At 34.8% G+C, this 19,837-nt stretch overlaps 1 pseudogene; it reads right to left on the bottom strand.

Annotated features, from left to right (window-relative positions):
• The window catches only part of LOC149527919 (26S proteasome regulatory subunit S10B homolog B-like), a 79,116-nt pseudogene that overhangs the window by 11,426 nt on the left and 47,853 nt on the right, over window positions 1-19,837 (bottom strand).

The raw sequence follows: 19,837 nt of genomic DNA, 5'->3' as shown, positions 1-19,837 counted from the left end.
CAAGTGGTATTAGAGCATACCTTCATCAAGTGGTATCTCTAATGCAAGAGCATCTTGCATCCAAAATAAAAGGGGGACATGTTGAAAGTAAAATTAAATTAAATTTAAAAAAAATGTGGAGGAGAGCGAAAGTGACAAAATTAGAGGAGAAATAATTTTTTTTTTAAAACAAAAAAGGGGAAAAGGAGAAAAGAAAGAAAGAAAAAAGGAATAGGTGGCATAATAGAAAAATAAAATAAAAATGGTTGTCATTCCATTTATCGAGGTGTGTTGGTGGAATTCTAGAAAGTTGTGGATATTGTTTAGGTGAAATCTAAGAAGGTTGTGGATATTGTGTAGGTAGAATTCTAGAAGGCTATGGATATTGTGTAGGTGGAATCTTAGAAGGTTGTGGATATTGTGTAGGTAGAATTCTAGAAGGTTGTGGATAAATCATGCATTAGGTGGTAAGTGCCTATTTAAGCAATGCGTATGAGCATTTCTAATCAAGCTGGAAGGTGTGAAGACTTCAAGGTGTGAAAGCTCTAAAGGTGTAGCTCTTCAAGTAGAAGTTCTTGGTGAAGCTCTTGGTGTGAAAACTCTTATTTGGGATTTCTCTTATGTTGAAGAATTTGTAAACTTCTTTTTGAAGAAGTCGTATCTATGATATCATCTTGTGGGTGTTGTAAGGATTTTCAAGTATAATAGAATTTCTTGGGAAGTATTTTATCTCTCTTGCCTCCATATTGTTGCATTCTTGATTATGAGTTGGCAAGGGTGGTGTGGCCCTTCATCAAGTGGTATCAGAGCAGGAGTTCCTAAGTTTACAAGTAGATCACCAAAGTGTGAGGCAGTTTGTACCAGGACCTTGGTTGGGTGAAGTTTATCAGAGTGGGAGTTCTTAAGTGTGTGGACAAATTGTTGAACGTGAGGTAGTTTACACCAAGATTTGCAAAGAAGGTTGATCTTGTGGCTGATTGATCTTTTAGATTGGTGGATTTGTTGCTTAGGGTTTGCTAAAATTTTTGGAAGATGCCTCCAAAAAGATTGGACCCTGAGGAAAATGATGACCTTAGTGAAGCTATGGAAGAAAGGATCTTAGAGAAGATAAGAGTAGATCTCAAATCAGAGATTGCATTGATGAAGAGTGACATGATTGCTAAAATTGTAAGTGCTTTGGGTGGTGTACCTAGGCATGTGGGTGCTAAAGGCAGTTATGACAAAGTTGCCAAAGACTTTGAAGCTACTAGTGAGGATAGAAGTGATTGTGAGGAGAGACCTATTGTAATTAGGGCTAGTTAGTTTGCTCAACTTGGATCTCAGTTGAAGCTGAAGCATAAGATGGAGGTTTCTAATTTTTCAAGTACTTTGAATCCTGAAGACCTGATTGATTGGATTGGTGAATTAAAAAACTACTTTGAGCTTGAGGGTACTGAAGATCCATTGAGAGTAAGGTTGGCACAAACTAAGTTGAAGGGACATGCTGCTCTTTGGTAGAAGGAACTACAAAGAGATAGAGAAGAGGAAGGTGAAATGGAGATCACTAGATGGAAATTGATGGTGACTAAGTTGAAGGCTAAGTTCATTCTTGTTGATTATGAACTTGAATTGTATAAGAGGTTGCAGAATCTGAAACAGAAGGATATAACTATGAAGGATTACACCGAGGAGTTCTACAAGTTGACTATTTGGTTTGGGCATAGAGGATTGTCAAAGAAGAAGGTAGCACAATACATTAATGGTTTGAGATTCAATATTCAGGATGAGGTTGGTCTGCTAAATATTTCCTCAGTTGAGGATGCTTATCAGTATGCTTTGAGAGCAAAGGAGAAGCTAAAGAGGAAGAATCAGGGTAGTTCCTAAGGGAAGGAGAAGCAAGATAGTTCAATACAAGCTAAACCAAAAGTAGAAGGTGAACCAAAACCTATTGAACAAAGAAGAAGGACAGGTGGAGGTGTATTCAGAGGTAATTGTTTCAAGTGTGGTCAAGAAGGGCATAGATCTTTTGAATGTTCAATTGGTAGGACAACTACTGTTGTGAATGAGGTTGAAGTCTAGGAAAGTCAGCCTGAGGAAGGAGAAAGTTTGTTGGCTCAGCGAGTACTAATGGGTAAGAAGACATTGGATTCTTTTCAAAGGACTAGTTTGTTCAAAATTTGTTGTAAGTCTGGTGGGAAAATTTGCAAGGTGATTATAGATGGTGGTAGTATTGATAACCTTGTTGCTGAGGAGATGGTTCAAAAACTTGGTTTGAGGAGATTGAGACATCCTTGTCCTTATAGGATTGGCTGGTTGCAAGGTGAGCATGCTTTGGAAGTGAGGGAGCAATGCCTTGTTGATTTCCAGATTGGGTAGTATAAGGATCAAGTATTGTGTGATATTGTGGATATGAACAGTTGTCATGTGTTACTTGGTAGATCTTGGCAGTATGATTGCAGGGCTATGCATGATTGTGTTAGGAATGTGTTTACTATTGAGAAAGGTGGTAGGAAGTTTTTCTTGATTCCTTTGCAAAATGAAGCACTCGGTAGGAGAAACCTGAGTATTGGTAGTCGAGTTGAGTTGGCTGATTTTGAGAAGATTGGAAATCAGCATGGGAAGTAGACCTATGGAATACCTGTGGTGGATGTGAAGGAGAGGAAGAAAAATAAGGGAAAGAGTGTGCAAGTTGAAGATTTGGAGGACATATATGTGAAGAACCAGTTTGAGATTTATGTGTTGAATCCCAAAAGATGTTCTTCCAGTTATTAGAACATCTTTTTGGATGTGGGGAGTCTAATGCAAGAGCATCTTGCATCCAAAATAAAAGGGGGCATGTTGAAAGTAAAATTTGAAAATTAAAAAAAAAAAAAAAAATTTGTGGAGGAGAGAGAAAGTGACGAAATTAGAGGAGAAATAATAATAATAAAATAACAAAAAAGGGAAAAAGGAGGAAAAAAAAAAAAAAAAAGGGGAATAGGTGGCGTAATAGAAAAATAAAATAAAAATGGTTGTCATTCCATTTATCGAGGTGTGTTAGTGGAATTCTAAAAGGTTGTGGATATTATGTAGGTGGAATCTTAGAAGGTTGTGAATATTGTGTAGGAAGAATTCTAGAAGGTTCTGGATATTGTGTAGGTGGAATCTTAGAAGGTTGTGGATATTGTGTAGGTGGAATCTTAGAAGGTTGTGGATATTGTGTAGGTATAAATCTAGAAGGTTGTGGATAAATCATGCATTAGGTGGTAAGTGCCTATTTAAGCAATACATATGAGCATTTCTAATCAAGCTAGAAGACATGAAGACTTCAAGGTGTGAAAGCTATAAAGGTGCAACTCTTCAAGTAGAAGTTCTTGGTGAAGCTCTTGGTGTGAAGACTCTTATTTGGGATTTCTCTTATGTTGAAGAATTTGTAAACTTCTTTTTGAAGAAGTCTTATCTATGATATCATCTTGTGGGTGTTGTAAGGATTTTCAAGTATAATAAAATTTCTTGGGAAGCATTTTATCTCTCTTGCCTCCATATTGTTGCATTCTTGGTTATGAGTTGGTAAGGGTGGTGTGGCCCTTCATCACTATCATTCTTCTCCTTCCAAATTCCCCACCAGATATGAGGTAGACAAATCTTCCAAAGAAAACCAATATCATCATTCTTGGCAGGACAAGTCCAGCCCTAAAAACAAAGATCAATGTCATTATGCTAAACCCAATTTAAATTTCAGTATTTGAGAAGATAGTTCCAAACATTCTGGCTAAAACAACAATTTTAAAAAAGGTGGTTCCTGTCTTGAAAGTCCTTCTTACAAAGACAACATCTATTCACCAAGTAGACTCCTCTCTTTTGCAAGTTGTCCAGAGTTAAGATTTTGTTTTGAAGCCAAGTCCAAAAAAAGACATTGATTTTTGGAGTAAGACTTTAATCCATGCTTTAGCCCACAGAGGAGTATTTCCTCTATCCTCCAATTTGAACACAAAAGATACCTTGAAACATCCTCTAGGTTCAGTCCCCCAAACCAAAGTTTTTTCTTTTTTTTAGGGTAAAGGCTAACAACATTCAAGGCCAACCAGATACTGGAGAGTTCCTAATTAACGTCATCAATATTAACCCATTTACTCTTATCCCAATAAGTTTCCACAAATTCACCATAAATTTGTTTGCAATTGTCCACAAAAGTCTTGTCATCAAAATCCTCAATCAGAGGATGATCCAAAAGCCATTCATCATCCCAAAATTTGATCTACTCCCATTACCTACTATCCATTTGCAACCTTTGTTTAAAATATGTTTAGCTCTCTGAACTGCATTCCAGATTGCAGAAGAAGAAGGAACAATAGGGTAGGAAAGAAAATCAGCAAACAAAGGAGCCTTATAAAGGTACTTATGTTTCCAGATAGAGCTTCATTCCTTGTTATCATAGTAGACTCTCCAACCCTATTTAGCTAATAAAGCTTTATTCATACTTTTGGCAGATCTTATACCCAAACCCCCTTCTAGTTTAGGTTTACAAATCATATCCCCATCAATTAAAGCCATTCTTTTCTTATCCTCTATACTGGACCAAAGGAAGTTCCTTGGAATTTTGTAAACTACATTAGGAAATTTTCCTAGGATCCTAAAAATGCTCAAAGCATATATACGAATACTTTGAAGATGGACTTTGAGGAGAGTAACTTTACCGGCTTGACTCAGTAAATTACCTTTCCACCCAACTAGTTTCTTGTTGAAATTGTTAATAAGATCCTCCCAAAAACTCTCTGGAGGATTCAATCCCTAAGGTAATCCAAGATAGGTACACTAAAAATAACTAATAGAGCATCTAATAAGGTTAGCAATCTTACCATGTCTAGTAGTTGGAGTATTAATAAAAAGTAATGAACTCTTTTCCAATTAATCAATTGACCAATTGCAGAGGAATAAAGGTTAAGAGCCTTTTTTTGATACCTACCCTCTCTAATCTCAACTTTTCCAAGGAAAATGGTATCGTCCACAAATTGTTCATAAGAATAGGTAAGAGGATGAGACAAGGGTCTTAAACCTTGAATTTTCCCTTTAGAAACCAACTTCCCAATATATCTCCCTAGACAATCAGCCATCATAGTGAAAATAATCGAAGAGAAGGGGTCACCTTGCCTCAACTGGGCCTAAAAATTTTAGTAGAGCTCCCATTGACTAACACAACAACAAAAATAGTAGACATCATCTGCATAATAAGCTTAGTCACATTGGCACTAAAGCCAAAAGACATAAGGATCTTTTGGAGGAAGGACCATTCAACTCTATCATAAGCTTTGGCAATATCAACTTTCATGATAAAACCTTGATTGTTAGAAAGATATAAGGAATGGATATTTTCATGCACATAAATAATTGAATTAGGAATTCACCTACTAGGAATAAAACCATTCTGTTGCTTAGAAATCAAATCTGGAATTTTATAAATCAAGTTGCAGAGACTAATAGGTCAAAATTGGTTCGAAGAATCAACTCCAATCTTCTTTGGAATTAGACACAGGAAGGTAGAATTAATTTCCTTCAACATATTTTAGGCTCCAAAGAACTCTTTAATAGCATTGTAGACATCTTTTCCAACCAATTTCCACTCTTTTTGAAAGAAAAGCATGGAGAAACCATCCAGCCCTAGGGATTTGTCTCCTTCAAGCGAGCAAACAACTTTTTAGATTTCCTCTCCCTTGGGGATAGCATGTAACATTTTTTTCTAATCCTTAGAGATCAACATCTATTAACTCAACCTATTTAGATTAGTTCATATCAAGGTCTAAGGATAGAAAAGTTTAAAAAAAGGAAACCAATTCATCATAAATTTCCTGATCATTAGTAATTTGAAGTTTTCCTTTGTTAAGACTGCTAATATGGTTTTTGGTTATGTATTTCAAAGTAGACAGATGAAAATAATTTGTATTCCTATCTCCTTCTTCGAGCCAAATAGATCTATACCTTTTTCTCCAATAGATCTCTTCTTTAGATATTATGTCATGATACTCCACTAGTTTCTCATTTTCATCCTTCACCAACTCTATCGAGTATCCCTCCTACTGGATTATGTCTTGGATGATTTTAAGTTCATCCTGAATAGAAGATTTACTCTCAAAGATATTTCCAAATGTTGTTTATTCCATTCTCTAACTTTCTTTTTAACATGCCTAAGTTTTGAAGCCATGCAGTATAGATTCGTTCCTTCAATGTTTATGTTCCACCATTCCACAAGTCAATCCTCGAACTGAGGATGCTGCATCCACATTTTCTCAAATCTGCACGGTGAATTCTTCCTAGTTTGACTAGCTTTTGCCATAAATAAATGATGAAAATGGTTAGAAGCTATCTTCTAGATAGCCTTAAACTTACACCAAATCTTTAGTCCAATCCGAAGATATTAAGACTCTATCCAACCGAGCTTGGATGCTTTCATTTCCCATTCTTTTGTTACTCCAAGTAAAATCAATCCCATGAAGATCTAAGTTCATTAGTCCCTCCTTGTTTATAAATTCATAAGATCTAGTCTCCCTTCCAGTTGACTAGCATTTCCATCTTTTTTTTCATGCTCATAAAGAGAAACATTAAAATCCCCCAAGAAAAGCCATATGCCTTTATAGTCAACAATATTTATCTTAGACAAGGATTCCCAAATAGTTTTTCTAGAGTTCTTTTTATTGGGTAGATACATAGTAACAATATACCAATAGTTATTTTGGGCATTACTGTTTAACTTAACCACCAATAAATGTTTATTAGCATCAATTAGTTTGGTAGAAAATAAAGATTGTTTCCACAAGATCATTGTTCCTCCAAAAGAACCTTCAAAACTACTTGCCATAATACAATAATTATTAAAAGATTTAAGCTTTTCTACTTTTTCTTTTTCCATTTTAATTTCTTGAAGCACTAAAATATCAGGTTTATGCTCTCTTACAAAGTTATGAACAATATCAAGTCTATGAATATTGTTCATCCCTCTAATATTCTATGTGATCACTTTCATAGTAACTTTTTGGGAGTAAAATCTAGAATAGTTGCCTATTTTCCTTTAGCAATATTCTATAAACTTTCACTTTCTCTTGTCTTCCTAGTAGTTTTCCTCCTAGGTTTCTCTGGAGTTCCAACATTTGGTTTCAATTTGAGAGAGCCAATTTCTAGTTTACTTCTTCAAGTTTCCACACCTAAAGAAGTTGGATTAAGGTTACCTTTCTTCTCTATTTTCTTCCTCTGACCTAGTTTCTATTTAGATTTTATCTTTACAGAAATCAAATCCAAACATTTTGGCTCCTAAACATCATCAAGATTCAAAAGCTCTTGTCCTGAGGATCTAGAAAGGATCTAGGGGACTTCCTATAGAGGCTCTCCCAAAACTTCCAGCTCATCAAGTTGACCACTTCTTTCCTCAAGAATTTCTCCTTCTTCTATCTCCTCTAAAACTACAAAACCTACCATTTTGGGCTCTTTGTTTTGATAGATTACCATCTAGTTCATAGGATCTTCACATTCCTTTTTTCCCTTAGTCCTAGGGACTTCATTATTTCGGGATATCTCCTCTTCTTCCAATAGCTCCTCCTTATTTTGAAAATCTTGACCAACTTTTATTTTGGCTATCTTTTTCGGAATGGTTTTTGGTTTACATACCATTTTTGGTTTTGGTTCTCTCTTTTTATCCCCATTCACCACCTTTGATTTGTTTCTTATTTTCATCAGATAGTTTTTATCCCAGTGGCCTTGCTTTTTGCAAACAAAATAGGCATTAGGGAGATCCTCAAAGATGATTTCTTGCATCCTTTTTCCAAGTTTTGAATTTAATTCCACTTTTTGGGGAATATTTTCCAAATGAGCAACTTTCACATAGATCTAGGCACAATGAAGTTTTGAATTTGTAGTAGTCGCATTATCAATTGCTATTAGCTCACCAAATGAACCATCTATCCCCTTAAAAATGTCTTCATGCCAAAATTCAAGTGAGATCCTTGGTAATCTAACCCAAACTGGAGTAGTCAAGAAAAAGGCATCAAACAGATCCATATTAGGTTCCTACTTCTTGATTGTTAGAGTACTATTACCAAACAACCAAGGACCACCACATAGAACCATATTTAAATCTTCCTTACACATAAAGATAAAGGAAAAGAATATGTTCATCATTAGTGCAATATCCACTTGCCCACGAAGATCCCATTTCCTTTTAACCATGTTTTTAAGACCATCAACTTCTGGATGAGCCCCCAAAAATTTACCAAGTACGGTAAACTCCATAGTAGAAATAAAGTAATCGACAATTGAATCCAGGATGAAAATTTGAAACTTACCTTTTTCCTAGCATGACTTAGAAGTAACTGAAGGAAAAGATGACTTTCGTTCTAGCTTCCTTCCAAATAGTGAAGACCATGTGCATTGACTTGTTTCCACCACATCCTTCTTCTAATTCTTCACATGTGATGGAATCATATCCTTGCCTACATCCTCCAAAATATTCCCCTCCTGCAGTGGGTCCCTAGTCTAGATTGGGCCCTTAGTCAAGGGGTCAGAATAAAGGATACTTGAACTCCGTATCTTCTAGAACAAAAACCAAGCAATAATTTATCATCTTCATGCTCCAAACCATCAAAACCCAACACCGAGGAACTGTCAAACTTTGTCAATTGGCCCGTAGTCAAATTACCTGCATTGCCTACCGAAGTCCCCGAATTCAGATTCCCTGTGTCACTAGGGTTTGTTCCAACTACCAGATTCCTGCCCATGAGAACTCTCACCATTTCAAAACCTATCAATAATGATCATTAAATTTGGTTTTATGTTATGTCATTTAACAAGAGACAAATGCATAAAGTTCTTACTAAATAGTTAGAGGGAGTGATGAAAAATGAAACAAGTGTCATGTAGTGGCTAAGTACTTGTCGTGAATATTATAATAAAAATAAGAAATATATAATAGTATAAATATAGTTTTTTTTATTGTTATAAAAGTAATAAATGTAATTTTTTTTAATATTGTAGTAGATGTTATACAATGATGTATTAAATAATTTAATACTAGATAAATAAAATACATTAATTTAAAAAATGGGCTTTGCTCTTGCTCCTGCAAACTTTGTGAATTTTCTCTCACCTACCAAGTTATCAACAACAATGAGTTCACTTTTGGAAAATAAAGTATGCTCTACCCTTCTATTAATCGCTAGTTTTTCTTCTTTAAAAGAAGGAATCCAAGGAAGGATGGATTGAGATCTAATCCTATAGATCCAAAAAGGTTAGATCACATCCACGCGGAGGGAAAAAGCTTTATCCCATTGCTAGGTTTCCTAAAAATAATGGAAGTAGGCATCTAGGGAGTCAATCCAATGCCTTTAGCCCCCTCCAGAAGATAGATTTGGAAAAAAATGAATCTCATCCAATCTCATATTCTAGGTCAAATAGAAGAAATGTTTCCCTAACTCAAGGACCTTTGACAACCATGAATTGCTTTGAGGAAGTAGCAAAAAATGATCAAGAAGCAATCCGCCTATCAGAACATGAAATAAATTATGTTTGAAGAAGGTGTCAAGATCAAGGACTTTTTCCCAAATGGATAGGCCTCAGAATGTGGGTGTGTTTTGTAGCAATTTGGCTTAAAAACCTCATAGGTAAGCATGCCAATCTAACAATTATGGAAAATGATATTTGTCTTTTGATAGTTTAGATCTAAGAAATAAAATCTTGTATGGAAAACCCTAGTTTTGAATGATTACCATTTAAAATTTGTAGAGTGGATCCCTTTTTCTAATCCAAAAAAATATGTGAAATTTGAAGCAAAGAAAGCAATCCTACTTCCTAATCTTTTGATTGAATTTTTGGGTAAAAATACACTTAAAATGATAGGCTACAAATTAAGATCATAGGCCAGGGAAGTAGATTTAGATATTGCTTATTCTAGTCTGGTTATTATAGTCAAAGTAGATGTTAATATTTCAAAACCCTATATATCAATGTAGATGATAAAATTATCTTTGTCAAACCAAGACTTGTTGAGGGTCTTTTTAGATCAAATTCAAATTAAATTGTTTATGTGCCTCAAGATGTACATTATTAGGATCATCCAAGAAACACCCTTAATATTCTTGGTCCACACAGGGATGAGATGCAGGAGGGTAAGATCAGGGAATGCCCTCCTTGCCTCAAATCAGTAATTATTGGTCCAAAAAATGATGAGGAAGTTTTTCCTTCGCTGCAAACTATTCTTCAAGTCACTCTCTCCAAGGAAGTGATCAAATTTGGTTAGGACTCAAAAGTAGAGAAGGATTTTTCCAGAAATTCAACACAAATAAAGGATAGTCCAAGTGAAACCCTAGAACAAAAGGAAGCATAAGTCAATATGTTAATTGAGGCCCTAAACTATATAGTAGTCGATGATCTAATGAATAATTTTTTGGATGAGATTTTTAATGAGGAGGAGGTAAAGTTACATAAATCTATTCTAGTTTATGAGATTCTAGAAGCAAACCTTAGGGAAGGGGAAATAGTCCCTACCTCTGACAAGGAAGTGTTCGATCTTGAGATAAATAAGAAGATAGTTAAGGATAACTCAAAACCTCTAGGTTTAGGAGTTTCCCTCCCAAGAAGAGGATATCTAGATTGTGCAAAAGTGTCGGGGAAGTGAGGTCAAAAATCCTTGCAAGTGTTAAGATCCAAAGATGGGGTGGCTAAGAGTCATGTTAAACTTATCGATATTCTTCATGCAGGGAAGGGGACAATCCTTCCCATGGCACCATGAATATAATTGCATAGAATGTTAGGGGACTCAATGCCCCTAACAAGGAGTGGCTCCTAAACTGGACTTAATTTTTCTTCAAGAAACAAAACTATATAGTAAAGAGGTGACTAAATTTAGGAAGTCTCTAGGTTGGAGGGAGGTAAGAGACTCCTCACAAAAGGGGCCTCAGTTGGGCTTGATCTATTATGGGATCTAAAGAATGTCTCAATTTCCTCCTTAGAATTTTATGGCAATTGGAATTGGAGGTCAATGAAGGGCATAAGATTCATTATAAGCTTTTTAATGTCTATGGTCTTATCAACAATAGGGATAAGTCTAGGTTATGGAAGGAACTAGAAGAGAGACTCAATGTAGAAAAGGAAGGTCTATTGACACAATTCAAAGTAAGAGAATACCCAAAGGATATCTACTAATGTCCAAAAAATAACCACATAGTGGAATATAAACAAAAACACTAAGATTTAGATCCACAATTCTCATAACAGAATCACAATATTTACTTCCAACATGCCTGGTTATAAGGCCTTCTAGGTCACAACCAAATACATAAGCAATTACAATAGTAATTATGTAAGACCTCACAAGATCCAACCAGTAGCTATCCTAGATCAATAATATGGTAGAGAAATCCAAGAAGAATCTAAACTTGTGCTCACAAGCCTTCAAGCAACCATGTTTTTTCCCAAGCCCACACTTAGCTACTAGCTCTGCTCAAAATTCGCTCCTCTTGGCTACTAATCTTCTCTATGATGAATCAAAGTGACTATAGATTTTACAAGACCCTCTACTAATACTAAACCAAGCCACAAGTCAGCCTAGTAACCCTTACATCAAATACATACTCACATCAATTACACCCACCAAGCCACAAGTTGGCTTGTCTACAAATATTAAATACATGAAAATATTTAAATACTCAAGACAAGCCCCAACTTTACAATGCACAACTAACTCAAGAGAACACATTGGTTTGTGTGCCATCCAATGATCCAAATTCAAGAGTGAACATGCCAAGTCCCTTAGATCAAAGCACATGAAAATAATCTCCAAATTCTACCAGTAAATCAAGAACACACAACCAACAAACACTAAAATAGCTCCACCTCCAAGATGATAACTCCAAACTTTATGTGCACTTAGGACAAGGTTTCCCAATATGCCTTGAACACATCCCCAGTCACACAAACCATAACTCCATAAATCTAAGCCCAAAGCCCCTGCATATAGGATTGCTGACTTTCCTAGGATTATCTCGCATCAAACATCCCAGGTGCAAAGAAAAGATGTTCTTAACAGTTGAAAGAACATCTTTTAGGGTTCAACACATAAATCATAAACTAGTTCTTCACATACATTTCCTCTACCATACTAACTTGTACACTCTTGCCTTCATTCCACTTTGCAACTTTGTTTCTGCAACTGTCATCGATGTGCAACAAATTTGCTTTCTACATTGATCTTGAACCCTTTTAGAATCCCTCAATTCAATGTAGCTACCAAAAATTAGGTTATTTATACAAAATCTACATTATGCAAAGGACTTAGGGTATGCTTCATGCCACCCTTCTCAAAAGTAAACACGTTCTTGATGCAATTATAGATGGTTCAACAATAATATTGCCAAGGTCTACTGAGTAATATGTGACAACTACTCATGTACACAATATCACACGACACTTGATCCTTATATTTCCCAATGTCAAAATCATCAAGACATCGCTCTCTTGCCTACAAAGCATGTTCATCTTGTAACCAAATAATCTTTTAAGGACAAGGATGTCTCATTCTCTTTAAGCCAAGTTTTTGAACCATCTCCTTAACAACTAGGTTATCAATACTACTATCATCCACAATCACATTGTAGATCTTACCTCTAGACTTGGAATGAGTTTTGAACAAATTAATCATTTGAAAAGATTCCAATACTTTCTTACCAAGTAACACTCTTTGAATCAAAAAGCTATCTCCATCCTGCTCAAGTTCATTCACCAAGTCTTCATTCTCTTGCACAAAAACAATTCTTTTGTCACTAGCCTTAGGACATTCAAAAGATCTAAGTCCTTATTTACCACATCTGTAACAAGTACCTTTAAATGCACTTTCTCTGTTATCTTCCTCTATTCAACAAGTTTTAGCTCATCTTCACTATAAAATTCCTTCTTCTCATAATATTTCTTCTTCTTAGAATACTTCCTTTTCTCTATCACTCTGGAATTACCTTGATGTATTCTCTTCAAATTCTCTTATGTCCTCAAAGAATAATAATAAGCATCCTCAACTGAAGCAGTATTCATCATACCAATCTCATCTTGAATATTGAATCTAAAACCATTAATATATCTAGCCACCTTTTCCTCAGAAAGTTCTCTATTTCCAAACCCAATAGTCAACTTATAAAACCCCTGAGTATAATCCTTCACAAACAAATCATTTTGCTTCATATTCTATAATCACTTAAACAATTCAAGTTCATAATCAACAAGAATGAACTTAACCTTCAATTTAGTCACCATCAATCTCCATCCAGTGATCTTCATTTCAACTTCTTCTTCTCTATCTCTTTACAACTCTTTCCATCATAAAGCAACATGTCCTTCAACTTAGTTTGTGTGAACCTTACTTTAACCAAATCACCAATATCCTCTAACTCAAAGGAGTCTTCCAATTTTCCAATCCAATCAATATGGTTTGCACGATTTAAAGTACCTAAGAAATTAGAGACATCCATCTTATGCTTTAGCTTTAAATAAGATCCAAATCTACGCAATTGACCTGGCCTATCTCTCATATGTCTCTCCATGCGATTAGTTCTATCTTCACCACTAGATCTAGCAACACTAAAGTCTCCAGGAGCTTCCTCATAACCATATTTAATACCCAAATTCCTAGGTATGCCAACAATAGTTCTCATAATCTCATTCTTCATCAAATTAAGCTCAAATATGAAATTTGATCTAACATTCTCTAAAATCCTAGTCTCTACAATATGAAAAAAATCATCAATTTCCCTAGGGTCCAATCTTCTCGGAGGTATTTTCTAAGATCTTCATAAACCCTCTACAACATATCTCTAACCAGATCAAACCTTTGCTCTAGTAAGATCAACCAACCAGATCAAACCCTTGCTCCAATACCACTTGATGTAGTGCAAGATAGGAGAATCCCAAAGGAGCTGTTGTAACCCTAAGAAATAACCACACGACAAAATATGAAAAAAAATATAGAGATTTAGATCCATAATTTTCATAGTAGAATCATAATATTTACTTACAACATGTCCAGTTGTAAGGCCTTTCAAGTTATGACCAAATACATAAGTAATTACAAAAGTAAATTTGCAAGACCTTACAAGATCCAACCATTAGCTAGCCTAGATTCATAATCTGATAGAAAACTCTAAGAAGAATCTAAACTCATGCTGGCAAGCCACTGAGAAACATCCTTGTTTCCTAAGCCCACACTTAGCTACTAGCTCTGCTCAAACTTTGCTCCTCTCAGCTACTCATCTTCTCTGTGATGAACCATAATGATTGAAGATTCCACAAGACCCTAGATACATATACTAAACTAAGCCACAAGATGACCTAGTAATCCTTACATTATGAATAGGAAGAAAATGGAAACCTCTTCTCAACCCTAATTTCCAAAAGGAATGATCCAAATCGATTAAGCACAAGAAAGTGTTCAATGCAGAAATGGATCAAGTGATGGAAAATAGGGAGAAAGGAGGTTATATGATCTTTTATATTATGGGGTAGTAGATGCTTAAGTCCTAAAATAGATAAAAGACAAATACTAACCTTGAATTTGGATAATGTTGTTTTTTGATGTTTGTATGTAGTTTCTAGAAAATTTGCAATCCATTCCCAACTGGAAATGTTGAGATAGAGAAAACGAAAAAAAATAAATTTTCCTTTTTGAAGGGAGGTCGACCTTGACCCTATTGGCGGGGCAAAATCCTACCTTGGGACACAATTGTACCCTAAAAAGTTGACCTTAACTTGCACTACTCTGACAAAATTTATGTTTGCGTATCTCACAAGTTCGACGAAAAGGGTATCCAAATGTGCTCTCCAATTTGCTCTTCCACAACTATGTCTGCAAGAAAAATGGTTTGTTTGTTGGATGGAGGTTTTGCTTTAGCAAAACCCCAATTTAGAATTAACCTTGAAATATAATTGAAATTATAATATGCATAAACAAAGTAAATGAAACTATTCACCTTGCTTATGTGGAAATCCTTGTGGGAGATTTGAATTCTTGAATCCACAAGTACAAATGCTCCAAATGAATGTAGAAATGTATGTAGGATGTCTCAAATCAATGTCATTAGATCTTCAACACCAATCTTGAATATATCTTTGCATAGAAGAAGGCTTGAATGAATGTGGATGGAGAAATCTTCAACAAGAGGGCTCCATAGAGATTGAATCCTTCAATGGCTAACAATGGATCTCCCTGATGAATTGGATGCTTGAACACTTAAATGCTTGAATAGTTGATAGAACTTCACTTCATGTAGGTGGATGCATTTCATAAAGGGTAGCTCCTAGCTCATGAAAAAGTAGATCAATCATGCATAGATTGTAGATTATTACTCGTAGAAAGTGGATATGTGTGGATGTCAAAATGAGGGAAGAAGGCTTCCTTATATAGTGATCTGTAGCACTAACTCCTAGAGAAGGCCAACATAGGAGCATTAAATAGATATGCAATTCAATAGATATGTAAATATATTCAAAATTTAAACAATTATATTGATATGAAATCTTGAACATAACATTAACAAATGTAAATCAAAACCTCCATGATTGTATGCTTAGAATCCACCTTGAAATAAGTATGAATAGATCTTGAAGATGAATAGACGATCTTTAAGGAAGATCACACCATCATGATGGCTAGATCTAAGGTTTTGAATGATTAATCTTGAATGCTTGAACCAAATCCCTTCAAAGGTTTGAATGCTTCAATGATCTTTAATGGAGGACTTGAATGCTTGATAGAATTCTTGATCACTTGAAAAGTAGGTAGTTCCTCATAGATTGTGAATGCACTTATGAGTAATGGATAACTTGTAGATATGCGTGGATGCTCTTTATAAAGGGTAGATGCGAAAATGAGGGAAGAAGGCTTCCTTATATAGTGATCTAGGGCACTAACTCCTAGAGAAGACTGACATATAAGCATTAAATACCATTTAACCTTAACCCCTAGGAATAGACCTAGATTAAATGTTATTTAAGATTCTACCACTCCGAAACCCAAAACAATTGATATAGAAGTGGGAAAAGAAACTCTCGAAAGCCTGAGATCCTAAAACTCCTCGAAATTGAAAATGGGACCTGGGGTGAGGGACAAGGTCAACCCTACCCCATGTTAGGGTTGAGGTCATCTATGAACTAGGTGAAGGTTGAGGTCAAACTTAACCTAGAAGGTCATCCTTAACCCAAAGGCCAAAGTCCTTAGTTTCACACAGCAATTTGTTAGAAATAGGCTGGAAATAGCGAGAGAGAGAGAGAGAGAGAGAGAGAGAGAGAGAGAGAGAGAGAGAGAGAGAGAGAGAGAGAGAGAGAGAGAGAGAGAACACTACTAAATCTGCAAAGACCCATTCAAGGCACTTGACATGACCCCAGATCACTTATTCGTAGGGCTAAATGCTCTTAACATGGAATTGCTTCCATTTTAAGATGATACATTAAGCCCCCACTTCAGCAAGAGGATGGACTCAATGTAAACTCTTGGTAAAAAATAGATCATAATGAAAAGATAATCTTATTAAAATTAAAGGGACAAAGAAATTCTCAAGCCCCTAGAGATTCAAGTCTTTGTCAACTCCAAGATCATAATAAGAGAGAGATCTCTAAAAAGAAGAGAAAAGAAAAAGAGTGTGATTATCTCGCTCAATGAGAACTTATATCCCATTGTGAACCACACAAGGAAACTGCACAATTGGAAAGATGGAATTGAATTGCCTAGTGAATGTGGCCACTTACTAGTCAACCCATCAAGGATTCACTCTCAAGAATATTCTATTCTATAAGAGTAAAACTGAAAGAGATCCAACCTTAAGGACACCTTCAACCTTAATGGATCAACAACATTTGAAACTAGAGGGAACGAGAGATCCTAAAATATAAATCCATGCTTTAAGGATTAGTCACTAATCTGAAAAGGGAGAAAAGTTATTTTGGATTTTTAATATATATGTATTAAAAAGCGTGTGTGTGAAATAAGTGAGCAGAGCGTATGCCCCCATGTTAAAATCATTGCTAACACTTTAACAGGAAAAATGGCTTTGATAGAAACATAACAACTCCATTGATTACATCACACACACACACACACACACACACACACACACACACACATATGATATTATTGCAAAAATGTATATATGTATGTATGTATGTATGTATGTATGTATGTAGAATTAGTGCTACCAAGTCATAGATCTAAGTAGATTACACAAGGAAACATGTACAAACAATAGCACAGGTACAACATAACATGAAACAACATATGGAAGAATAGAGATACATATAGAGGAATAATACAATAGGTTTGATTATTTTATCACTTTGTACCAACAAAGCAACAAAGATCATATAAAAGAATCTAACAAAATTTAACAAACATATTATAGGAGAAGCACAGTACAATGGACAAACACACAAAAGAAACTGCTATGAAAGACAAGCCAATCAAATGTGCCACCTACTCTCCCCATCTTATTTTGTAATATATAGGGAAGGTGGGTAACTGGCAAGAGGAACAATATCCAACACAATAGGAATGATAGCCAATTCCAAACAAGGATCCTCTTGAGAATCATAATGCTCATTACTAGGTGTAAGTGTCAATTGTGAGGAAAGAATATTAGGTAAATCAACATCAATGTCAATAGTTTCATATTCATCATTAACATCATTAGTATATCAATATTATCTTCATCATCTAGATTAATCAAAATAGTATCTAAGATATGAATAGAATCATTAGAACTAGGTAGCTTAATATCATTATTAGTAACAACTTCTTCTAACACATCATGCATAGTTGTATCCAAAGAAGATAAAGATTTTTGCATAGTAGAATTACGAGCTTTAACTTGAGAACAAAACTTTTTACAACATTCATTAGCATATCGATTACATTTTTCTTTACTTTAAATTTGTTGAGAACTATGAGGGACAATTACAAGATCCTTCACTGGTTTTATAGAAGGATTAATAAGATTAACAGGATACTGACAAGCAATAGGAGGAACTTGATTAAAAAATGTAGAAGACATAGATAAAGGAGGTATGGAAGGTGTAGGCAAAAGACTACAGTTAAGATCCATAGGAGGTAAGATTAAATTAAGAATCTTTCATTGCTTATAGAATTGATATGAATGAAAAAGATGATTAAATTGAGGACATGAATTAGGTAATGAAGGCCAAAAGAAGTCAATGGCAGCAGCATCCCTAGGCCTAAAAGTATGGTATAACCTATGATTAACTGTCTTCACTTCATCACCATAAAAAAACTTAAGACATTTATGAATAGGTGAAGCAACAACATGCATGACATTTAACCATGGTAAACCAAGCTTAACTCGAAATTGATTAGAAGTAGCAACAAAAACAAAGGTGGTGTTTGCAATCTTTCCATTAAGTTCAACTGGTAAATCAATAGAACCAAATGATCGATAAAGAAAACAATTACAAGTTTGAACCCATACATCTGATTTATCATAAAAATCATGTTGCAAGCTTTTCATAAAATTTTTTTTCTTCTATAATAACATTGACTAAGGAGTTAGGATCAACAAGAAAACCACGAGTAGGTATCTCAACAACCTTATCACAAATATAAAGGGGACCATTAGAAGTTTTAATAGTCTCAGAATCATCAAAGGTAATCAAAAGTTTTGGACGTCATTTTTTCTTAGGTTGTTGTCGAGGTTTAGGTTGAGGCTTCAATTTAGGCTTAGGTTTCAGTTGAGGTGGAACTGAAACTTGAGATAAAATAAAAGGTTGAGATTGAGGTGGAGATATGGATTAAATTACATGCTCCACTTGATTAACCACATGATTAAGATCATCCATCTTCAAATCATACACAATATCCATAGAAGATGGCTGAGAAATAGTACTAGTATCATGCATAGGTAAAGGATTTGTATAGATTTGCAAATTTTGATTAGGAGGAGAAACAAATTTATTCTCACTACCATCAAAATTATCAATGGATAAAGCATTATAATCAATTAAGTCCTGAATATTATGTTTTAAAGAATAAAATTTCTTAGTATCATGACCATTCTGGTGATGATATTGACAAAAAGCTTTCAGATCAAAAGATTTATCTGCCATTGTAGTAGGTAAGAGAGGATGAATAGGAGGTAAAGTAATCATATTAGTAGTTAACAACCTATTCATAATAGAATTTAAAGATTCAAAGAGAGGAATAAATGTACGATTCAACCAAAAATTATCGGATACAAAAGTGGCATTGTGAGATACAACAACCTGATCAACAACTGCATTTGCTTGCTTATTTCTCTTGACATAGTTGTTGAATTTTTGAACTTTATTTGGATTAGGAGCATCACCACTTTTATCAATAGGAACACGAGACATTGGAGTGGTGCTCTCAATTGACTCACTTGTAATTAATAATGATGAAGTGTTGCACAAAGTTGTTGAAAAGAAGTAAATTCAATAAGAAGAATCTTATCTCTAATATCCTTTTGCAAATTTGAAATAAAAGTATGTTGAATATCAATATCAAGTACAAGATAGGAAATCTGAGCATGCAAATTCTTAAATCTACCAATAAATTTAGTCAAATTTTCCTCAGAATTTTGTTTACAATTTATCAAATTAGTCAAAGACACTTGCAGGGCAATGCTGTTTTGAAATTGTTGAATAAAAGCATTAGCAATTTGAGAAAATGAATTAATAGAATAAGAAGTCAAAGAACAAAACCATTGCAAGGCCTTGTCATGAAAAGTTTGAGCAAACAACTTTGCTAAAATCCTATGATTGTGAGCATAATCACTAAAAAGGATTTGAAATGTTATAACAAGATGAATAGGGTCTCCCTTACCATTATAATTCTCAAGATGAGGCATATTAGCTT

This window comes from Cupressus sempervirens, unplaced genomic scaffold (assembly GCF_028749045.1).
Source record: "Cupressus sempervirens isolate cs-2001-9-10 unplaced genomic scaffold, ASM2874904v1 CseChr00c100005_01, whole genome shotgun sequence".
Lineage (NCBI taxonomy): Eukaryota > Viridiplantae > Streptophyta > Pinopsida > Cupressales > Cupressaceae > Cupressus > Cupressus sempervirens.
Note: the sequence above shows the minus strand (reverse complement) of the source record. Positions and strands in the feature narration are given on the sequence as shown.